The 25406-nt window shown below is 38.8% G+C and overlaps 1 long non-coding RNA gene across 1 annotated transcript in view; it reads left to right on the top strand.

Annotated features, from left to right (window-relative positions):
- The first annotated feature begins 20127 nt into the window (after positions 1-20127).
- Positions 20128-25406, top strand: part of LOC108445498 — a 40990-nt gene continuing 35711 nt past the window's right edge. Inside the window, exon 1 of the long non-coding RNA XR_001860386.1 lies at positions 20128-20326. This is a non-coding gene — a long non-coding RNA (uncharacterized LOC108445498). The remainder of the gene's footprint in view (positions 20327-25406) is intronic.

Raw genomic sequence — 25406 nt, 5'->3', positions numbered from 1 at the left:
AATGAATGTGATAGTGTTTTTACATGACTCTATGATATTCATGCAACAACAATCCTTAAAACTTTTCCAAATATAGAAGTTTTATCTGTTTACAAATTTACTGTAAGGGTTTTTTTAAAGTATTTAATTTTATCATGAGAATTTATAAAGATGAGAAAAATTTTAAGTCTTTATTGTTCCATTATCCAAGATAATGACATGTCCTATTAATTTCTGAAAACTCTTTCTTTTAATTTCTGTTTCAGTCACTGATCATGTATCTGTCTGTTCTTGTTATAATTGGCTTACATATTGTTGTTGTTAAATAAGTATATTGTCAGCAAACTGTGGTGTCATATTATCATCATCTCAAATGCAATGGCAAGACAAGTGCTATGAACAGTTTTCATGAACTGCAGAGGAGGTGAGCATGTTCTGATGTTAAAGGAATTTTAAGATGGGCAACTAGTTATTTGCACATATTTTATTGTTATTCCATACACTTTTTTTTAGTTTAGGCTTTTAGCCCACAGAATGGGGAGCTTTTCTGAGACACACTCTCAGTCTTGTTGAAGTCAATGCTAAAAGGCTCACAAAGCTCAGATTTCATCCCAGGTATTTACATTCACTGCAGATGGAAAGGTAAAAGGTACTGACAGCTCTTCTATATTGCTCTGTTTGTTTTGAGGGTAGGGGTTTGAAATTAGCCAAATATGAATGCAGACAGCTGGGACAGGACTGTTGTTATGAGTGTATGAGAATGAATCATATTCTGGATCAGGAAAACCAGCTACCAGAATTCCCACCACCCGTACCTTTAAAAGAAATTCATACTTTGCAGCGGCACATTATTGTTGTATGGTTGGCGGCAGCAGTCCTACAGCTGTCAGTTCACATGACAAAGCATGGAGGCCCAATAACAGCTGACAGTGATGGGATTTTTTTCTCTAGCTTCAGTATGATTCTGGAATGAAACACTGGTCCTGCGTATGGTTTATCTATATCTGGTTTTGCTCGGCATCCGTTGCAGCCAGCAGGAAGGCATAAGCTTCTCTAGAGAGTGATTCACTCCATCCAAAGGCAGGGGTAAAGATGTGGAGGGGGATTCACCTAAACCATCCACCTAAACTATTTCCTTCCATCCACTTGGAGAGGAATGAAAAACCTGACTAATATGGACAAGTCAAATAACCAGATCTCTAATAAATCGCTAAAACAGGATCTTCAAAATATCATGTCAAAAAGATCTTGACATGTGTAAATATAACAGACAAAAATAAGTTTAAATTTAGTTTTAAGGCAAACAGTCAAATTTTGCTCAAATTTTCCAGATGAACAGGAGAGAATGATGAAAATAGTTTTCCTTGTTAAGTCTTGGCTCCTATGTAAGGTGCTTCCTACAGTGCAGGCTGTTTTCTCTTCCCGTAACATTTTTAAAACCATCTGTATAAACAGGAGCTGTCAAGGGCAAAACTCCACTGGTGTCTACCAGACAAGCTGGGCAGGCATATGCTCTATAATGCTGGGGGGATATAAATGCAGCATTATCCCTCCTGCTGTCTGTGCATCCAACACACCTCAGAATCTACATAAAATCATGGTTTACTCAACATGTCAGTATGACTTGCTTGGCTCTAATAAAAAAAAATTTTTCTTATCCATACTGTGATGGTTGCATTTAGGGGAATGCACTTCTGTAGCAATGCTGTAGTAAAAAATATTTGTAACCAATCCTGACTAAAGGCTACGTCTAGTTTCCAGTGCTGTTACAAAGACCCTGCCCAGAGAAAGGAGAGGACATTCTTGTAGGAAAGTATGTTATGATGAGTAAATAGAGAAAAGAAAAGCTACTGTAGACATCAGATCCAGGTCCTGCATCAGGAAAATATCTCTGTCCAGCAATTTAAATCCAACATACACCTTTCATCGGCAGGCACCCTTAGCAGGGCTTGATGTGGGGCTTGGAGGCATCCAGATGAGTGGAGCAGCTCTTCTCTTTGGAACTCACAAAAGAACTCACAAAAGAGCAAAGAAGAGCATTCACTGGGGTTGCTCTGCTGAAAGAGAGCAAAAATTAACCAATCCTTTCCACACATTAGGCTCGTGTCCTGGTGAGGGACATCTTCATTTGCATTCTGTCCAATGTCAAGTGTGAAGAAGTGTGTGGAAGGTGATGGACCTAAAGTATTTCCTTCCCTCCACATGGAGGGGAATGTGAAACATGATAAATATACACAAATCAAATAATTGGATCTCTAATAAATATTCTAAATGGGCTGTTCTAAGAGTTTTTAAAGGAATATTTACCTCTGTACTTTTTGACCTTATAAAATCTGTTGATTTCCTCTAGACTGTTACTTCTGGTCACATCAGACCAATTTACATGAATTCAACAGTTGTGTCCCAGGTTACAGTGTAAGATGTAACCCAAAGTATGTATTCTATTATCATCTTCACAAGCTGTTAAAGAAGGTGGGACAGTGTTTGTTATCTCCTACTATGACTCATCCCTGATAATTCCCTCCATGGAGCTATCTCTGTTTAATGGGCCATCAAGAACCCACCGTGTGACTCATAAAATTACATCAACCCATTGTGAGATGCTCTGCCCAGGGGGAGGAACCAAGCATTCCCAACTGGATATAATCCGGTGTTTGGAACAGCACAAGCAGCCCTTACCTGCTGGATTCTTAGAGGACAAGAGCTGCCACTGGACCCTCAGGTGAAGACCAGACCCCTCTACAGGATCACCGCTTCAACAGAACCACTTCATCTGGTCTGCTACCACCACCCTGACTAACAGGGTGTCAGGTTGTATCCTGACTCTGTCAGTGTTCTTGCACTATTGCATTTATTTTAATTTTCCTATTAAATTATAATTCTGACTTGTGATCTCCCACTGGTTTGTTTTCAAACTAGCACAAATTGTCACACAACACTCCACTTAGGCATGAACACTTCAGATTTTGAGAACTGTAAAACATATCTGGGAAAAAAACCCCAAACTTCTGAAAAGTCTTTACCAAAACTAAGTCCTGACCTACTTAAATCTGAGTAGCATGGACAAAACCAAAAATTTCCCATTTTGGGAGAGTTTGGTTGCTTAGTTGTGTTTTTGTTGTTTCCTGCTTATTTGATTTATTTACTTTCCCAGATGGTTGTTTCATTCCACACACTCCGAGCCATTATTTTATAAATTTTTAGAGTTTTGACATTTAACTGGTCAGGAACAGCAACACACCGAATGCTAACAGAACCTCCACAGAATTTTTAGCTTAATAATAATTATCTTAAGCTTAGAAATAAGAAAAGTAATTTGTATTTAAAGCTGAAAAGAAATAAAAAGTTCATGGAAGAGAATGGTTGTTATCTCAGCTTTAAATACAACCTTTATTAATGACAGACAAAATGAGGGCTAAGGCTCATGTCTTCCTCACTACAAACATCTACAAACACCTGCTTTTGATACCTTTATATATATTTCTTTCTCATACAGAAAAAATATTACAGAATATATTTCTAGACTTTTATGAAATGGATGAATACACGTCAAATATTTTTGAGGTTTCATATGTTTTTCAAATAACATGACTCTGGCTGTTATTATATATTTGATTTAGAGATCCCTAAGATAGTTTGTGGCAATTTTTTGCCTCTGATCCACAGCAGAAAATGCAAGGATTTGCAAATCCTGAGCAACTAACTGGGTAGAGTTTGACTTGAAGATTAAAAGCAGTAATAAGACAATCCTTGGCACTACTTGGAGTTGACATTAAATTAAATCAAGGAAATGCAGTATGCTCAGTACTCCTGAATATGAGTATGGGAGCAGTGTCAAAATTGCTGTGTTCAAAATAGCTACAAGAAGTATTTTGTTATTTTAAATCAAACTAGTAAAGCAGTGCTATCAGTGGAATCTATTAATTTCAATGTTATTATGTCAGCCTACCTGAACTTGTTTTTGTCTTTTTTTTTTTCTAATTAATTAGTCAACTCTTTCTAAATTTTGGGAAATTCTGCTAACTAGTGGAACAATATCACATTTTTTCTTTGATGAAGAAAGGACTATGTCTCTATATGAAGTATAAAAGTGTATTACTGGTGTATAAATTAACCAACAAGCAGACCACAGTCTAATCCATTTATTCATTCAAGTACCATTGACTTCTGGACTTGTTTTGCATCAGAAACATTTGCTACTGTCTTATATAATTAAAATAATAAATCTTTTTGCTTTATAGCATTGTTCAGTAAATCCAAAGCCTCTTTCAGAGCTGAAGGATGATTTTATTTGCTTTAAGGAATCACTTCCCAGCAGAATTTAATATGTATATGTGTGCATACATATTTAAGGCAGTTTGTTACAGAATCTCTCTGTTGCCTTTGTCATGACTACTGCTTTAGTGAGATACATGTCTGGGTCCAGCACTGTGGCCGGGAGAGAAGACCAAGGAAACCTTGTGTGAATCTGATAACTGGATTTATGGAAAGCTCTCTCAGTATGATTTTAAAAGCTTATTGAGCAAATGAATATTCACTTGCACTTAGTAAATTGTATCTGAGTAATACTGAAATTTTAAATCCTCCACAGTTATCAGGCAAAGAAATGGATTTAGATCTCAAAAACCATGAGCAAATTTTTTGTCATATAAAGCAACAAGAATCTATATACTTGAATTTGATTCCTGAAAGGAATCTATATACCTGAATTTAAACATGGAGTCTAAGTAATGTTAATAGAATTCTGGGCAGGTTGTTTTCCTTTAAAGTTAGTTATCAATTTTCCTTTTGATTCAGTGTGATCATCTACAGTAATAAAAACCTGAAAGGAGTTAACAGAGTATGGCCACTGTCATTACTGATGACGGGATTTAAGATGTGACATTTGTGCATCAATATATCTCCCTGTTGTTAATTATATGAAGCTATTGTCTCTATGACTGCCTTTCCGTGGATATGGAGCTATAACATGCAATGCTGACCTACGTTATTGAAAACCATTTTATTACTTTTCTCGTTATACCTCCTACCGAGGATATTAAGTTAGTCCTTGCCATCCGAAAATAAACTATTTTATTAGTGGTGGAACTGCCAAGGACATTACAGGGCTCCCTGGAATTCTGTCAAGGAAATGTCTATTTGATCAATACTGTAGAAGTAGAAAGCTCTATGAAAATAAGACAAAGCAGGACAAAGCACACTTGCCACATCAAAAGAGAAAACTGGAGTTTCAAGAACAGTTCTATTGAGATAAAAATCTTCATATATGTAAATTTACAGTTTAGATTCAGCATTCAAAATGCAGGGTATGTGTAAGGTAGATGAAATTAAATAAATTTGTGTGCACTAGACTTTCACAGACCTCCTAACACCCTACTCCCAGAGGAATAAATTCAAGTGCCACATGTCAATCTACTACTACCACCATTGGCCTAATTTATCAATTTACACCCATACTTTCAAACAAGTTTAAATAAACAACAACAGAAAATACTATAACAGGAAATATTATAAAGGGAATCAAAGGCACCAGATCAGACTACACAGTTTCTGGATTCTGTGAGATGATCTTGCCACTTGTTTCTGACAATTTTGATAGTAATTTTGTGCTCAATTGACCCAAACAGATAGCTTACACCTATTATTGACCAATGTTCAGCATTGTGCAGAGAAGTAATTGGGCCAGAAGTTAGTATAGCTCTATTTAACTAGAGTATAATTCATCATGGCTGAGTAATACACAGGGACATTGAATTAAAACCTGTGGTGATTTATAAATTGCATGTTTTCAATGAAATATGAAAACTCTTTAAAAAATAATTGTCTTCAATTAAGTGATCTTTTTTATGTTCTATTACTTCAGATTAGTGAAGATAAAAAGAATCTAGTTTGTGTTCTAGATGGATCAACAAAAGTAGCAAAAGTTTCTCACCAAAAGGCCAAATACTAATAGAAAAATTTTAAAGGATTTTGGAGACTTGTTCTCTGTCAAGGAACACTTTTGTCTGTTTTCTTGAACCATGCCTGATGAGAAAGAACATTTCACAGATATTAGAAGCAATGAGATACCATTTAGCAGAAAGGAAACATGGCTATTGTTACTGACAATAGTATAAATAAAATTCCTAAATCATAACCTTGATCATCCAAAGAATTGAAAATGCATATTATATAGAGGGTGTATAATGTTCAGTTTTAAAATGAGGAAGCTGTAAGAGAGATTCCCTCCTCTATAATTCAATGTTGAGCTTGTGAAAGCGCAGCTGTTATGTTGATTGGCTGGGCTGTTAATCGTGTGCCATGTGCCAGTACATAAGCATTTACAGTGCCAAGGCCCATGCTATAACTAACCTTATTGTAGTATCATATGTCGAGCAAAAAATGAAGAAGTGCTATTTGGATTTTTCTGGACACCTTTGTTAAAGTATCTGTCACAGGGTCTCTTCTAAAGAGATAAATGTAGACATAGATATAGATAGCTAGAGATAGATAAATACACATATGTGTGATGACATTTTCATGCCACTTCTCATGTTGCTCTGTACAGATATAATTATTTCCCCCAAGATGGAAGGGGTTAAATGGCATGAAACTGTCACTCTATGTGTGCTTTGGATGGGAAATGCTTCTCCCATCACCATGTGGGCCAGAGAAATGAGCTTGCATTTGCCTGGCATGGGGTTTGTTAAAAATCTTTTGCTGCCTTATCTTTTGAGAACAGCTGGCTGGTAAAAGTTGCATATTGAATTTATTGAGCTCATTCATATTTCAAAACATGTTTATATCTGTCAGTGAGCAGTTTTATAACATCCCTCTTATATTTTACATCAACAGCATTAACTACAATTCATGTTTTTCATTTGCTATTAAAAGTAACAGATGGTACACTAAGCTGTTTTTTCTACAACATAAAGCATCCACTCAGTTGACATTAAAATGTGTTTCTGCTCTGAAAAGTGGCTTTCATAAAACACACTTTGTGGAAGTCACATTTATAATTTCTTGATGAGTCTTGGATGAAATAAAATCTCCTTTATAACTAATACATTGGATTTTGCAACTGCTTGCAGATTAGGGTGGTTTGTAAGAATAAACCTGGTTTTAATGGTACCAGAATCCGTAAAGAAAAAAGGATTTGCAGTGAGGATTTATGTACCACTTTTGTTCATGTTATGCAGTTGGGCACAGATTCTAGCTCAGTCCCCAGACCTACACTAGCTTTACCAAAAAAAGGCACACCAAAATAAAAATATGCAAACCAGAATATGACTAAATTTCCTCTTAGACCAGCCACCTAAATTCTAGAAGTACTTTTGACAGCTTAATCAAGTCTACTCCAGCCCACAGGTGGAACTGCTGTCACACTGTCTGTCACTCAGAAAGTACCGTGGGCTGCTGGTATTTGCTTAGGAGGTATCTAATACTTAGGCAGATCATGTGTCTTTGACTAATCTGGAAGGTGAAGCTTCCTTGTGCCAAGATAATACAGATTATTATGAAAAACTCTTGTCTCTCATTGTTGCCTATGTCAGGATTATTTTCTAAGGCTTCTATTTTGATTGGGCAGCTTTGATTAATCTCTTATTGCAAAGTAACAGGAGTTTCTGAGAGATGCTATCTTACAGCTCTTTCTGTTTTCCTAACTCTTTTTCTCGAATAGCATGGAGGTATAGTTACTTGTTTTTTTAAACTTTGAAGATCCCAAATAAAAGCATAAGAGAGAGGGATAAAAAGAATCCTTTAAGTACAAGTCAGGAAACACTGAAAAAGTGCTGCGCTATTTGGTGTTTTACAAAGGATAACAGAGACACCTAATGGCAAAGAAAAGGAACTTTTTTAACCACAATCACAAACAAAACGCTCCTTTCAGGGAAATCCAAGGTAATGTGAGATATGTGCCAAAGGAAATTTTCCTTTTGATATTGTAGTCTGGATGTAATATAGATGAATGCAGAAAGGACAAAAATTTATGTACTGGAAAATAGATGGTGACAGTTGTTACCTGATCGTTCATTTCATTAAAAGTTCTCACCTCCAAGCAATTAATTCTAATTGTAGAATTCTTTTCTTGTCCTCTATACAAATATCACTGCAATAGTACTTGGTTAATGGTGAGAGAAATATGTTTTTGATTTATTTCAAGAAAATTCAATCAAAATATAGTGCTTTATCACAACTTCAACTTCATTGAATAGGATTGATACAAGCCAAGACAGTCAAAAGATGTAAAGGATCATATTCTGAGGGTTTTCTTAAAAAGAAAAGTAAAATGTTGAAAGGGAATCACCCATTTTCTCGGTCTTCTTTGTAAAGCTGTCATGCAAATGGAAATCAACTGACAACTAAAAATCAGGTTTCACCTGTCCATTAGAAGACAAAGGGTGAAATTCAAGCAAGGACATCAGGTTCACAAATAAAGTGGATATAGATAGTATGTGAAACTCGACATAGTTGGAATAGCTGCCTCGCTGAGAAAATGCTTCTCTTCTGGCATCAACAGAAAGAACACCAAAATCACAGTGATACAATTGAGGTGAAATGTTGAAATGATGTGATTTCTGGGTACAATAAAGAGAATGGGAATAGGCAAAGACTAATAGTCTACAATCTTTATAATAATCCAGTGGAATTATAGACTTGAATAAAATATGCTGGACTTTTGCATTATAAAATAAAGGAGTCCATGGACAGTCTCCATTCTGTTTAAGTTATTGAATTGCAAAAGAGAAGAAAAACACATGATCAGCTGCTGCTGCTTCCTCAGCAGCCTTACAATGTCTCCTCCTTACAATGAACTTCAAGTCTCCAGGTCGCCAAGATAAAGTTTATATCTAATTTATACAGTGTCATCAAGTCCTATGGTGTTTATCACATAGAAACACTCGAGTCAAGAGGCAATCAGTGCTTCAAATAAAACTTTGAACAGGGAGCCTTGCATGGACAGATCCTAAAACTTTTTTGGTTTCAGGCACAGGAATCTGTGTGAAGTAAACACACCTAAACCCAGAGGTGTGTATTGACTCAACCCTAACCTCATTCCCTAGCTTTAATCATAGCCGTGCAGCCCCCACCAGACCAACACAAAGCTGGCTGGCCCTTCAGATTCTTGCCTTCAATACATACTAGTGTCCATCCTATAAGTTGCTATAGCTAAAAATTGTCAGATGTCTGGAACAAAGAGATCGAAAAATCAAACCTCTTTTCATATGTAACATATGGTGGAAAGAGATTGAGCTAGGCTGGGCTTATTTGTATCTTTCCATGAAACTAAACAAGAGGTTTCATAGGTTTTGAGGGGAAGGTAAAATAGTTGGATTGACCTGGTAGATCTTCCAGAAAATGGCTTTTTCACCTCTATTCCTTAAAAACACCAAAACTTAAATGTAACAAAGGATTCCCATGTCCAAAGACCCACAGGGGAGAGAGACTGAGCAAGTGTTATGCATGACATACAATACCTTATGTTTAAATATTTGCATTAACTTTAGATTGTTCTAGATCTGTCAGCTGGGCAAAAAGTTCCTTTATTCACATATGTGCAAAAAAGAATTACAGGTTTCATCTAAAAATGATTTCATGTTTTCTTTATGTGTGGATTGTTATATTTTTGATCCTCATCTTCTCTATACTCAAAATTAAATTCAGTAGATAATTGCTGACATAATGGACAAGAGTAATTCTAAATGACTATTGTAACTACAGCTGAGATCTGCATTCAACATAAATAGTATATGCACTCCTGAAGAAAATGTGAAATAGAAAGTAAAATCAAATATGATGAACAGTACACTAAATTTTCCTTACTAGATGAAGCAAAATAGACATGTATATTCATAGGGGGGAATGAGGGAGGAAAGACCTGAGGACAGCTGACAGACATTAGCAAAGAATATTACCAACCTTGAAAGTCTTAGCTGGCAGTTCCAGAATTCTCCCTCTCAACTTAATTGACTCTAAAGATGTCATACTGCATGAAGAGACTTTAAAATTCATGTTCTGAGGCAATTTCAAACTACTGCTGTGGTAAACTGCAGTGCAGAACATGTGAAAACTTCCCAGAATGAAATACACTGATGTAAATAGAAAATGAATATTGCATAGTATTTAATGCTGCCAGAGATTAAATTATATTGTAAATATTTAAATGAAGAGCAATTAATATTTTAGATTTAGTTTTAATTAGAATTAGGGAATTTTTAGAAATATGATCATCCTTAAACTGTTCAATCAGTAGCTGAATTACTACCTTGCTAAATAAATAGGTTTTTTTCCAATTCCCCCTTGTCCTGAGGTGGAAGGCAACAAGATTAAAATCTCAGCCTTAAATTCTGTATTTTTAACCACCACGGAGGCTAACATAATCTTTGCAAATAAAATTTGGAGAGCTTACTGGTGACAGAGGGGGTTTAGGGTAAATGAAGACATTCACATTCTATCATCAGGTAAAGAAGAGGATGTTATTTCTTTTCCACCATTAGAAATTATTCATGAAACATTTTTCAAGTGTACTTGATCCGTATGAAAGTAGTGCTGACTTTATCAGAACTTGTTGTTCTGTGCAACCTTGTTGGTGTTCCTTTACTGGAACTTCCAATTTTGGCTCATTTTGCGTCAGATTGGGTGTCACTACTGGAAGAGAGAATCAAGACGAAACTGAGGAATACCCCCAGCTCCCAGAAGTAATAAATAATGAGGAGTGAAGTAAAAACCCTGAACTTTGCAGGAGCAAGCTTCCAGCTGTTCAAGGAGTTGGTGAATGAGATCCTCTGTGAAACTGTCCTTAAGGACGAAGGGGCTGACGAGAGCTGGCAGCGCTTTAAGGCCACTTTGCTTAGAGCACGAGAGCTCTATGTCATGGTGTGTAGGAAATGGAGCAAGGCAGGCCTGAAACTGTCATGGCTGAGCAAGGATCGATTCCTCAAAATGAGCAGTAAGAAAGAAATGCACAGACAGTGGAATCAGAAAGACATGTCCTGGGCAGAGTACAGGGATATGTTTTGAATATGTAGGGATGGGGTTAGGAAAGTCAAGACAAAGCTGGAAAAAGACTTGGCAAGTGACATGAAGAATTAAAAAAAGGGATTCTATAAGTACATAGTTCAGAAAAGAAAGGCCAAGGACAATGTACCTCCCTGAGAAACAAGAAGGGTAAACTGGTGGCAACTGATATGAACACTGAAGCACTCAAGGAGTTTTTTGCGTCAGTCTTCACTGGCAGTCAGACTTCCTACTTCTCTCAAGTCCCTGATGCTCTGCGTGGGTGTGGGGGGAATTAAGTCCCTACCACTATAAGCAAATCGCAGGTTCAGGATCACTTGATGGTGTTAAACAGCCACAAGCCTATGGAACCTGATGAGATGCACCCCAGGATCCTGACGGAACCTGCTGATGGTATTGCCAAACCACTCTCCATCATATTTGGAATGCCATGGTGGTCAGTTGAAGTCCCTTGTGACTGGAAAAAGGGAAACATTGCTTCTACTTTTAAAAAGGAGAGAAAGGAAGATTTGAAGAACTACAGAATGGTGAACTTTACCTCTGTGCCTTGGAAGACAACAGAGCAGATCCTTCTATAAGACATGCCAAGGCATGTGAAACACAAGGAGGTGATGAGAGTCAGGCAGCAAGGCTTTTCTAAGGACAAATTGTACCTGACAAATCTGGCTGCTTCTGACAAAGTGATGGCAATGTGGCGCAGGCCGCTGCGACTGGGAAAGGAACAGCGCTGCACCTCCCTGAGTGTCCTCTGTAGGTCTTGAAACCTCTGGGGTTCCAACCTAGGGTTAAAGATCCTCAGGAGAGGCTGCCAGGCCACCACACACATGCTCGCTATTCCCAGAGCGATGTTAGGCAGGATCACAGGCGTTTGAATTCCTAGCGCACTGACCAAAAGTGAAGAGATTGAGAGGGATTCTTTGCGTGGGTTCCGAAGGCTTTCATTCCTCAGAGGGTCCAGGGACAAAAGACGTTTACAAGGGAGGGTCCAAGGGTTTTATAGGGATACAGTCCACCAATCAGGTTCAGGCAAAGGGGAGGAGAGAATGCAAACTGACTAATCAGGGAGAAGGTGGGAGGGAGCAGGGAGAGAGGGACCAATGGAATATCGAAGACCGAAGAACTTTCTAGAACATATACGTATTCAACAGGGTGATACATATTAAAGATATATACATAAAACGGGGAGGGGAAATGATTACATAACAGGACAAGGGATTGTGGGTGCCCATCATAACTTTGGAGGAGAGTTTAAATCTCCGAACCAGCCCACCAGATACTCAGGGCTGCATCCCCCCCGCCGTGGGGGTGACACCACCACCCGCCACGACAGCAGTGGTTTGAAAGACAAGGCAAACAAATTTCATCTTTCTAGACTTCTGTAAGGCCTTTGGTATGGTCCCACATCACATCCTTATCTCCATATTGGAAAGACAGGGTTTTGATAGATGGACTATTCAGTGAATAGAAAGAAATTGGCTGGATGAACATAGCCAGAGAATTGTGGTCAATGACTCCATGTCCAGGTGAAGGCTAGTGATGAGTTGTGTCCCTCAGGGCTCTGTCTTGGGCCCAGTGCTCTTCAATACCTTCTTCAATGACATTGACAGTGGGATCAAGTGCACACCCAGCAAGTTTGCAAATAGTGTGAAGCGGAGTGAGCAGTGCAGTTGACACAACAGAAAGATGGGATGCCATCTGCGCACCTGGATGAGCTTAAGAAGTGGGCCCATGAGATTTCCATGAAATACATCCAAGTGCAAGGTGCTGGACTCGGGTAGCAGCAATCCCAGAACTGAGTACAGACCGGGAGAAGAACTTATTGAAAGAATTCCTGCAGAGAAGGATTTGGGGGTTCTTGTGGATGAACAACTGGACATGAACCAACTGTGCGCTCACAGCCCAGCAGGCCAAGTACATCTGAGCATAAGAAAAAATGTGGCCAGCAGGTCAAGAGAGGTGATTCTGCCCCTTTACTTAGCCATCATGAGACCCCCACCTGGAGCACTGCGTCCAGCTCTGGGATCCCCAGCACATGAAAGATACGGACCTGTTAGAGAGAGTCCAGAGGAGGCCATGAAGATCAGATGGATGCAGCACCTCTGCTGTGAAGCCAAGCTGAGACAGCAAGGCTTGTTAAGCCTAGAGAAGGCTTTGGGGAGACCTCATTGCTGCCTTCCAGTACCTTAAGGCAGCTTATGCAAAGGAGGGAGAGTGACTTTTTATACAGGCAGATTGTGATAAGAAAAGAGTGTCAGAGACTGGAAAAGGTGATCTGTTTAGAGACATCTTGGGGGCTTGGAATGTGTGGTAGGAGGTGGGTCAGGCCTTGCTCTGGTGAGGTAGTGCCCTGTCCCCCATATCTCCCAGCCCTTCAGTGTCTGTCAATCATGGCACCCCAGAGGCAGCCTCCCAGTGTTGCCTGACCCAGCTCCTGAGGGGCTGAATGACCAGAAGGCCCAGGATGGGTCAAGAGTTTAAGAAGGCTGACCATGAGGCAAGCACATTGTTCTTTCGCCCTACCTTCATCTTGGTGTTTTCTATCTGTTGTATCACTGGAACCCAGGAGTTGGTAGCTATGTCTGCTTTTCTACATCTTTCCTGTCTTTCTGTTTTTCTCCCTTTCTTCTTCTTCTAACACTCTTCTCATGCATAACATCAAATGGGTTTAAAGGTTTCTATGCTGAATGGTCTAAGTCTATCCTGTGTCATACTAAATCATTTGCCAAAGTTCCTTGATTTTCCATAGTTTGCCAGTAAACTTTTGTGTGATATTTACCTCTTGAGAATATCTCCTCAGTATTGCTCCTTTGCATCTACCCAGAGCAAAAGAACCTTGGTTTAGCCCTGGATTAAGTGGCCGGAGTGTAACAAAGGGGCAATGATATTAAAAAATGTATGCTTAGATTAGATATTAGGATGAAATTCTTTAATCAGAAGGTGGTGAAGCACAGGAACGATTTGCCTGAAGAAGTTGTGGATGTCCCATCCCTGGAAATCTTCAAGGTCAGGTTGGATGAGGTCCTGAGCAAACTGATCTAGTGAATGGCATCCCTGCCCATGGCAGGGTGATTGGAACTAGATATTATGCTAATAAAATAAGAACAGGATAATGAGAAGTAAAATAAAACTTTAAAAACACCTTCCCTCCATCCCTCCCTCCTTCCCAAGGTCTACCTCCTCCACCAGTGGTACAGGGAGATGAGAATGGGGGTTATGGTCAGTGATCACGTGTTGTTTCTCCTGCTGCTCAAGAAGAGGAGTCATTCCCCTGCTTCACTATGAGGTCCCTCTCAAGGGAGACAGTTCTCCATGAACTTCTCCGATGTGAGTCCATCTCACAAGCAACAGATCTCTGCAAACTGCTGCAAAATGAGTCCATCCCACAGTCCTTCCCTCAAACTTCTGCAGCATGGGTCACCCTCCCATGGGGTGCAGTCCTTCAAGGACAGGCTGCTCCAGTGGGGGCTCCTCTTTCCATGGGCCTCCCACAGGTTCACAGCCTCCTCTCAGGCACCCACCTGCTCAGGAGTGGGTCTTCTCCATGGGCTATGGGTGGATCTCTGCATCCCCATGGACTTCCATGGGCTGCAGAGACACAGCTGCTTCAACATGGCCTTCACCATGGGCTGCAGAGGAATCCTAGTTCCAGTGCCAGCAGCACCTCCTCCCCCTCCTTCTCCACTGACCTTGGTGTCTGCAGAGTTATTCCTCTTACATGTTCCCACCCTGCTCTTCTCTGGCTGCAATTACAGCTGTGCAATAATTTTATTTTTTTTCTTCTTAAATATATTATCAACATTTCTAATTATCATTTCATCAATTAAATGATCATTTAATTTCATAATTATTTTTTAGTTACCATCATTTCTAATTGGCCCAGCCTTGATGAGCAGCAGGTCTGCCTTCGGACCAGCCAGGGATTCTCTCTGCTGGACATGAAGGAAGCTTCTAGCAGCTCCTCACAGAAGCCTATAACCCCGACACAACCAAAGGTTGGCTGTGCAAACCCAATACAACAAGTCATCTTGCAGACCTTAAATTCAATTTTGTTATGTAAGAAGTAGAGAGAGGCAATCATCTCCTGTTCATAATGGTGATCAACAAAGACAGTGATAGAAATACTCAAGTACTCTCTCTACTAGCCTACTTCTGAAATAAGCAAACTGGGTCCAAAACATCCGCCTGCTACTGCATCTCTTCAATGAGATCTCTTCAATGAACTCTTTCTAAAGAGAAAAGGCAAGGTGTGATCTGAAGCATTTCCATGAAAACAGTTACAAGACTGTGTTGACATTATGGAAAATACTTGTTTTTTTCATTAGGAAAAGATTATTGAGATAATTCTTTCCATTGATCATATCCAATTATTACTTGGCAGCCAAAATGGCTGTTGAGGCAGCATTGAATAAACTGCAGCTCCCACTCGTACTTTACAAAAGTGAACATCTGTCTGCAAAAGATATGGTTTTGAAAAATTGGTCATCTCTTCCCCACTAGTTCATGTGCTGTCAGAGTAATGGCCATGAAGTTCTCAATATTGTCAGCAATAACGCTCCATTGACAAAAAGAAAAAAGAATGAGGGCACACACAGCCTGAGGTCTGATAATATTTGTCTTATTGCCCTTCAGAACATGACACGTGATGTGTACAGTTCTGTGTGTTGCCCTTTCTATGAACAAGGGGAGCTTACATAATCTTCTGCATGACCAGGTAGGCACCAGTAAAGAAGCTTGCTTGTTCCTACCTGTCAGTCAAACCAATCTGAAACTTGATTTAGATTAGCTCTGTCAGTGAAATTATACTTTGCTATTGTAAAACGTGAAAAAAAACCAAACGAACAACCACAACCAAAAAAAAGCCCCCCAACAAACAAAACAAAACAAAACAAAATAAAACAAAACAAAACAAAACAAAACAAAAAGTTGAATCTTAATTCTACTGTAATATTTCTTGTAGGAAGAGACACGCGTAAGAAAGCAACTTCAAATTTCATAGTTCTGGTAACTTCCCACTTGACTTCATTTTAATTGCCTATGGTGTTTTTGTAAACTTTCAGCATCTTAAACCAAAGAAAAGATAGAAATTTTGGCTGGTTTTGGGTTATCTGGTTTTCCAAATATGTAGGCACTGAAAAAAGGAATGGCTTCTTCTTGTTTTTTACTTTGTACAGCATGGTGGGTTGAAATCTAAGCGCTGAATGTAGTTGAGTCTGCTTTCAGAACTGAGCAGTGCTTCTCCCAGGGCTTGTAGGTAATTTGTCATCACGTCAGAAATCGGTACCATACTTCGGATGCTGCTTATGGTATCTGGGGAGAGCTGTCAAGCAGTAGGAGCCACACACCACCAGAGGGTGCCAATTACTTCCATAAGCAGGGAAATAAACTTGTCAGGTAAATGCTACATCATTTACTGAGTGGACATGTTCAGAATATTATGTTGGGCATTATACTGACCATCAAAAGCCTCTGTGTGACCCTGGCATTAGCATAAAGCCACGTGAGCCAAAGCACGTAGCACACAGCTCTGTGATCAACAGCAATGTGGAAAATGCCTCTGGGTGCAATTACAGAGATAAGATCAGGTGTATGATTTGAATGATTGCCTACTAGACCTATTTTAAAGCATATGTTGTTCCACAGCCAGGATACCTGCAGGCAAATATGTGAGTAACAAGGCGTGAGAACTCAAGGATGTGTTAGGAGGGGTTTCCTTGCAGAGCAGGCAGCCAATGCAGAGGGTAACATTTTAAATGTGATATGCAGAGAGTATGGTAATCTTTGGATGCATTGACCTCTGCATGGATGAAATTTAAAAGAGTGTGATGGCACAGGAGGTCTCCTTGTTAAAGAGCAATGAACTTGATAAGGATCTTCCCTAGCCTTTTCCTCTCTGCTACTGTTTCTTCTTTATTCCTTCTGCAAATGTTCCCATTATAAACAGCTTTAGTGCTTCTCTGAGCCCCCAAAGAATCCACTAGTAAGAAACAAAGTCAGACACGATTGTGGGTAATCATATTGAATGAACAATTATGAATTATGAGCATTTTAAAGTGCTAGCAATTAGTTCTACAATATTAAACCAGCCTGTGTTCCAGCAATTTGGATTTTTGTTTTTTTTGTTTACACAAGATTTACTCTGTCCTGAAAGAATCTGCAATACTCAAGTAGACTGAAAAACAGACTGGTGGTCCTATTTTATTTCTTTTTCCCTTTTTTTTTGGGGGGGGGGGGGGGGGGTGGGGGGATGTGGTGGGTTGACCTTGGCTGGCTGCCAGATGCCCACCTAGCTTCTCTCTCCCTCTCCACCTACTCAACAAGAAAGATAGAAAATAGGGTGGAAAACGCATGGGTTGACATAAAGAACAGGGAGACTGCTTTCTGATTAATATCACAGGTAAAACTGACTCACCTTGGGGAAAATTAATTTAATTTATTGCCAATTAAGAATAGAATAGGACAATGAGAAATGAAGACAAAAACTAAAACACCTTCCTTCCATCTCTCTTCCCTGCCAGCATCAACTTAACTCCTTCACTCCTTACTCCAAACATCATCCCCCACTGTGGTGCAGGGCAATGGGAAATGGGGGTTATAGTTAATCCATAACAGCTTCTCTCTTCTGCTCCTTCCTCCTCATGCTGTTCCCCTGCTTCAACAGGGTCCTTCCACAGGCTGCAGCCTCCTTCAGGGCACGTACACCCCCTCCAGCGCAGTACCCTCCCCAGTGAGAATATCTGCTTCATCATGGTCCTCTCTGGGCGTTGCAGAGGAATCTCTGCTCCAGTGCCTGGAGCACCCTCTCTCCCTCCTTCTTCTCTCACCTTGGTATTTGCAGGACTGTTTCCCACACATTTTTCTCACTCTTCTCTCTCAACTGCTTCACAGCATTATTTACCCTTTCTTAAATACATGTTCTCAGAGGCACCCCACCCATGGCTGAGGTGTTCAACAGTGTCCTGGAAGTGGGTGGGTTGGAACAGATTGTGTTCCATGTGGGAGGCCACCGCTGGCAGCCTTCCCCAGCCCTGCAAGTGCCTGGGCACCTGTACCCAATACAAGGGCTTAGGGAAAAACTACAGCATTTAAAATGAAGGGAGAAATGGAGAAAAGACTGAAGGACGAGGAGGCATCTATTGAGTTAACCAAGAGGTTGAGGTATTGTGGCTAAAAGAGGCAGCTACAAGCTGTACAGCAGGGCACTTGGGTCTAGCACTTCACCAGACAGGTTGCACTGTAGCCAGAGCTCTGGAAGATTTTACTAAAAGAGAGAGGGACAGCGAACAAATGAAAACACTTTCAAAGCAGAATAATGAATAATAAACTTATTATTTAATTTTCTCTGAGGGATTCTTTTCCCAAAAGAAATATCAGAATCAGCTTAGGAGGAAGATAGAGCAAGAACAAGTGGAAATGAATTTAAATCAAAACTTGACAATGTCCTGTAGCATCCTATCCTTACAGAAATTTACTAATTAGCTTTATAGTTTCACTATGAGATACTTTTGTGTTTTACCTGAATGCACATAAATTAATTTATGTTCCCGCTCACATCCCATGCCAAACCACTGTCTGACCCTAGATAATGTTATTGACATCTTCTCCACTTTCCAGCAATTTCGTTTCTTCCCAGACAACGATAAATCAATTAATTCTCTAGTGATTTAGTTTTAGAAAGGTTAAGAGCTGCAGGAAGCCAGATGTGTCTGTGATAAGTAGGAAAAGTCATTCTTGGCTACTAGGATTGTTAGTGAGTAGCTTTGACAGTAACCAAAGCACAGCAGGGAATGATGCTCACCATTGTCCACTACAGTAAACCATGTAAGATATCACTATTTTAACTGTGAAATTTGCCCTATTTTAAATGTGGTAGGTCATTTAACTGGATTAAAGTTAAGTCACAATCCTCTGCTGAATCTAGATCAAAATGGTGATTGGAAGGCGCTTGCCACAACTAATGTGTTTGTGCCATGTTCCCCTCTGCCTCCAGCTCCGCAAAAGGTGTTGGGTGTTCCTATGCAGCTGCCTCTGCTCAGAGCTGACCAAGCAGACAGAGGAAATACATTAGAAAACAATTGTCTGTATGGGGGGAAATGTTAATTCATATGTCTCTCCAAAGTGTTGTAAGTGGCCATTAGTGAGGAAGTCAAGGAGTCAGTTGTTCACTACAGTGGCTGTATGGCAGACTTTGTAATCTGACCCATCCCTCATTTCCTCCTAAATCCCTATCAGATCTGGAGTTCATATGCTTGGGAATGTTATCAGGAAACATATAGGAGACAATATCTGCAAAAGTAGTGACTCACCTGACTGTCCTGAATCTTCATATTCACTAGGTACAGGATTCCAGAATCTGCACATTTTGCAACTAAAATGGTGACCGTTTTTATATGTTACGTTCTGTTTCTATTACACATGAAAATTATTAATTTTCAGCTTTTTTTTGTTGTCTTTGGTATGATGTAAATTTTTTTAGGCTACTAGGAATGTGACAGAATGAATCAGACAGATTTTGGCACAAAATTGCCTGTCTGGCTTTGCATGGCATTCCCGAGGCACTGAGTGTAGGTTCATTCACATCACACAAAGTCTTGTCTTTGAGACAAAGAGGCCACATGAGAGACCTGAGGGAAATTCCAAAAGGATCTTTAATGTCAGTGGGGTATATAAGAGTTCATGAAGATCTTTTGGGGGATGGAAAGTGATTTTAAGTAGATCACCCATGGCTTCTGACCTGACAAGAGTGTTCAAAATGTTGTATGGAGGAGTTGCAGACTGATTTCAGGAGATTGTCAGTTCAGTCGTGGGTGGGATTACACATGGAAAAGCATGCCATCCTCCAGTGTTAATGAAATTCCTTTGGTGTTTATGGAAAATATGGATATTGGTGAATGGCAGTATCTGATCATTATTTGTTATCTTGTTATAAGATGCCATTTTAATATAAAAAGTACAACTTAGTAGGCCATCAGGAGAGGTAATATGTGTCTTTTCCCTCTTTATACATATTTAGATTATGTTCATTCCTTAAATACTGTGTCAGGCAGAACCACTTGAAAGTGAGATTGATCTTGCCATCTGTGACTACTGATCCTGGTCAAATACAGAAGAGAAAAGAAACTGCAAGGAATGTTGGGAAGAGCTAGAGGAAAGGCAGTTTAAACAGCGAGACTGCAAGACTGCTGAGAGGAGAAGGGAGATGTCAATTTTGATTCAGAAGGAAGAGCTTCTAAAAACTCACCTTCTGAGCTGTGCAGACTTTGCTGCAGCACAGAAGGTTACTGAGTGACTCAAACCAACTCAAACCAAGCCTGGAAGCAAGATACACTTGCAAAGACATATGAGGCAATGGGTGAGTTGGGTATAAACCCTTTTATCCACATTGTGGTTGCCCAAATCACTATGAACTTTTTTTGTTAAAATTTGCTGTCTTGATTTATAGTCTAATAAAACAGTGCTTTCAGAACTTTTCTCTTATAGGGAGCCCTCTATATAAAATGATCTGGACATGAGAACTTCTGAGAGAGCTCAGAAGTCCACCACAGGCTCTTAGGACAATTGTTGTTTATGATCTTTCTCTCTGTGTATCTGAACTTTGTCTGTGTTTTGTCTATGTAGCTTTCACATCCACTTCCTTCTTTTCATTAAAATGTCCATGAAATTGCTCCTGTTGATGTTACATATCAACTGTCAATTACATTGTCAGCATACATCCAGCTCATATAATGGACTAGACTTTTCATCTACTTTTTTCTAATGTCCATCAGCACTTGAAACTAAATAACTGATATTTATATCAGTTGCAAAAAACCCCTAGTGTACTCTTATTTGTGTATTTGAATTATCTGTTGACTTGTCTTAAAACTCAAGATAGTGTTCTGTATACAACTACATTTACTTCCTTGTAATTAAGATATTCCTTTATTAATAAATAAATAAATGTGAGTGTATATATATATATATATAAATATATATAAAAAATGTAAACTTCGAAGATCTACAGTAATTCTACTGTGCAAACCAAGCATAATTTTCCAAGAACCTCTATCTATATGTGCTCAGGCACAAATGACAAGTGGATAGAGAATATCATATTTTATTAATATTCCTCTCCATGTATTTAGGTAGTTCTGAATAAAACATATTCATTTAAATTTACAGAGTTAAATCTATCTGAAGGTACTTAACCAAAAGTTTGCATGAAGGAAAAATAGGCATAAAGATTAAATGTTAAATGGTTTTCTTTGCCAATTTTTTTGCTATTTATTTCAAAGCAAAGCAATAAAATAAAACCACAAAAATTGCAATTACATCCAGAAATAAGTTAGAAAGATTTCAGAATTTTTGTTTTATGTAAAAGTAACTTTAATTATCCAAAGACCTTGATTTAAAGAAAGGATAATTTAAAGTTTCAAACTCCAGAGATGCATTTTAGGCCAAATGCAAAAAATGTAGCACAAAATGTAAATATATTTATGTAATGTGCTCATAAATGATTCAGTGTTTAGACACCAATCTAATTTTGTTTAAACTGTACCACTTTATTGTAGGCTACAAAATTTTGAAGTTTGAATTAAATTAATGGGCAATATAGATATAGCTTCTGGGTGAGTTTTGTTCTCTTAGTCCTGATTTCTGTTATTTTTTATTGTGGGGAACAGCTTAGCTTTTGGGGGAGGAAAAAGTAAAAAGGAATAGAGAAAGATCTTCCTGAATAAATCTCTGTTCCTGAATTTCTCTCTATATGACAATCTATAACTATGATGGTAATTCCCCACTTAAAGCAGATGTTCTGGCTTTCTCTTCGGTTTTTTTCATATACTTAGAATTTTGGGAGCAGAGGGGGCAGGGAATATTTGCCTTTAGCCAATTAAATTTGAGATGCTGACAACCTGGATCAATGGGCTGAGGACAACGGTATGAGGTTCAATAAGGCGAAGGTTTAGGTCCTGCACTTGGGTCACAACCACCCCCTGCAGCACTACAGGCTGAGGCAGGAATGACTGGAAAACGGCCCAGTGGAAAGGGACCTGCAAGTGTTGGTTGACAGCCTACTGAACATGATCCAGCAGTGTGCCCAGGTGGCCATCAAGGCCAATGGCATCCTGGCCTGTATCAGGAATAGTGTGGCCAGCAGGAGCAGGGCAGTGATCACGCCCCAGTATTCTGCACCAGTGGTGTCACACCTCGAGTATCGCGATAAGCTCTGGACCCTTCACTTCAAAAAGAACATTGAGGTACTGGAGCGAGTCCAGAGAAGGGCAGCAAAGCTGGTGAAGGGTCTAGAAAGCAAGAATTAGAAGGAGCTGCTGAGGGAGCTGTGATTCTGAGAAGCTACACTTCTCTAAGTACTGTCCAAACAGATGTGATAGTACTGAAAATAAACGGCGAATGGATTAGTTCAGTTGATGCTGTGGTTCTCTGTAGGTAAGTGTGATTTGCTGTTTATTTGCCTGTATACCAGTCTCAGGGCTGCCCAAGATTTTGAAGGGACACATGTTTTGCAAATCTCATTTATTGTACAGATATAGAGTGCCAGATTGTCTCTGAGAGAAAATAGAGGATGCGTGGCTTTCCTTGTGTAATAGAAAATTTCCACTTTTGGAAATAGAAGCTTTCTCATTTTTTAATAGAAAAATATATACTTCAATGAAAAGATACGCAAAGGTTTCCCATCCCTAGAAAAAAAATGAACTTCAATAAATGGAAACAACTTCCAGGGATCAAAATCTGAAATTAACTAGAAAGAAACTGAGTATGAAACTCCCAACCATTTATAAAATAGGTGTTGAGTTTTGTTTGTTTTGTGTTACAGGGGAGGGTTTTTGGTTCTGGTGTTGGGTTTGGGGTCTAGTCTTGCTATAAAATAAAAGCCTCTAGATTCTTAAAATGGATTAAGATGTGAGCAAAAAGTAAGTGACCAACATACGATCAAAAGAAAAATCCTAGTGAGAATGCAGCATGAGTTACTAGATGCCACTGACTTTTTATGCTTAGAGGGAGAAAAAGAAACAAAAAATAAACTGATATAATGTTTGAGACAGAACAAACAGCCAGAGGGGTAGCCAACAAAAAGATCATAACACATGGCAGATCATAACGGGCAAATCAGGAATGACACAATCCTGTGCATGTGTGAGCCACCCTTAATGGCCATCTGGGTTAAAAGTTCCTCTGCAGAGCTTTCTTTTGACCTTCAGCATGGTAGTAAAATTCCCGAAACCATACAGCCTTCAAGGAAAAGCCAATTATAGTAGGTTCTCTGCAACTGGGCTGTCAGAATATGGGCAATAAATATTTAAGTGGGCAAGAACTTGGTAGAGGGAAGGAGCCCTGTGTGTCTACTTCTCCAGTCATGCACAACAGGAGAGTGAAGGTCAGGGTTATTAGGGAATGATTCCATTAGCTAATCATATTTGAGTTTTTCTGCTTGATGTGGTCTTATTCTCTTTATCCCTTTTCACAAATCCTGTCTGATTGAACTTACTTGTCATTGGGACGGAAGGACTAATAATTTCCAAGCAACCAAACTTAGAGATACAGATATGTTTCAATACTGAATCACAACTAATTTTGTGCATGATTTTCCAGCTATTAATTAAATCCAATAGAGGTAAGCCACAATGACTTTCATGCCTTAAAGAATGTACCAACGTAAATATCTGGTGAGGATATACTTGTTCCGAAAAAAAAAGGATGGTAGATGGGGAGGAACACCTTTGAGAGGTTTTTTTTGTGCTAAGGAATACTGCTGAAACATTAGCAAAAGGGTGTAATAGACCTCCAGAACCACTGGAGTATTGAGGTTGTAGTCTCAAGTAAAAGTTGTGCAAAATACAGTGAATTCTAGCTAAATTTTAGATGAAAGAGGATACAGTTATCAAAGTACAGCAAGTACACACAACAAGTGCCATTAGCTCCCTGTTATAGTTAGAAAACACCTGAAAAGTCCCTTAGTCTTACATGTTGAAACTTGATTTATTTATATTTTGTCTTTTCAATTGGTTTTCAATTTGGTATCATTGAGTTCTCAGGCAGATGACTTCTGTTGAAGTGTCTTGACTCTATTTCAGTTTTACTTAGCTAATTAACAATATTTTTTTTAAGCTAATCACTATCATTCTCTTCTAAAACATATGGCATTGTGTGCCATAAAAAATGTAATTTAGAGCTTGGGGATCCATTGGATATTCTTGTTGCTGGTTTTTTCAACTTAAAGAAATACCTCTTCTCTTAACCCTGTTAATTTTCAGTGTTCAACTCTTAAGAGTCCATACTTTCTTTTTGGAATAAGACTTTTTTCTCTCAATAAAAGGACATCACTTTGGAATTTGTAAGAAAATGTTTTATTGCACAGTAGAATAATATTCCTGCCTTCCTTTTCACTGTAAAGGTGTCTCATAGCTCAGAAGTGGTTCTCCAATATTTCTGAAAACTATAGGGTCAGCTGTGGCTTGAACTCTGAAAGTTACAGAAAAGCTTCTTATGCTTTCAAAAGCATTTATGTTTTTGCTTGGCATTTTTTTTCCTTTTTTTATGTGTAAAATTTAGTTTCTTTAATTCAGTATATAAACTTGGTTTAATTCATTTTAAGAGCCTGCCTGTTTCTTGAAATTGTCTCAAGAAAAGGCTATGCTGCTCAATAGTATTATTTTTGCTTAATTTGCATGCTGGAGAGGGCCTTTAAAACACATTTAATGGTCAAGTGGCTACCATAATGTGAAAGTTTCATTCTATTCAATATTCTTAATATCTTGATGTGTGACTGCAAAACACGGGTTGAAGAAAATGTTCTGCTACAGCACTCACTATAGTCATGTTTTCTGTGTAATTAAGTCCCTGTAATGGAACAGGAATTTACAGATGTGAGGTTTTAGTTAAGGTATGAGAAGTATAATGCAGAAAATGTTTTATTATTAAAAAACTAGCTGTCCAAAGGTTTGTTAATTCAAACTGTTAACATTTTATATTTGTATTGCAATACTGTAAATGTTTCTGAATGAAAATCTCAGCAAGGATTATTATCTCATCTGCAGGTTCTGTCCATCTAGATAGAGATTAAACCTCTTGTAAATTAGGTTGTCTGCACCCTGCTTTCCCTCCCTTCTCCTGTCCCAGCTTGAGCTCCCTATGAACTCAGAACAGTATGGAGTATTTCACTGGTGATTCCACAAGAGCTTCATGCACCGCTGTACTTTTTCCTTATTCCTACTCTGAATATTGTGTTTGTTTTCTTTCCTTTTTCTCTCCTCTGAGCTGACCAAAGAAAATGTTCTTTGCAATTTCAGTCATTCAGAACCAAATGACAATAGCTTTGTAGTTCTCTTTTGTAGATCTACTTTTCTGAATTCAGGCTTGAAGTCTTTGAAGACCACCTCTGACAGTATGAAAGTTTTCATACGGGAAAGGCTTTTTTAAGTTACTGTTGCTCT

The sequence above is a fragment of the Corvus brachyrhynchos genome, unplaced genomic scaffold (assembly GCF_000691975.1).
Source record: "Corvus brachyrhynchos isolate BGI_N302 unplaced genomic scaffold, ASM69197v1 scaffold331, whole genome shotgun sequence".
NCBI classification, from domain to species: Eukaryota; Metazoa; Chordata; class Aves; order Passeriformes; family Corvidae; genus Corvus; species Corvus brachyrhynchos.
This window is presented reverse-complemented; position numbering and strand designations above follow the sequence as displayed.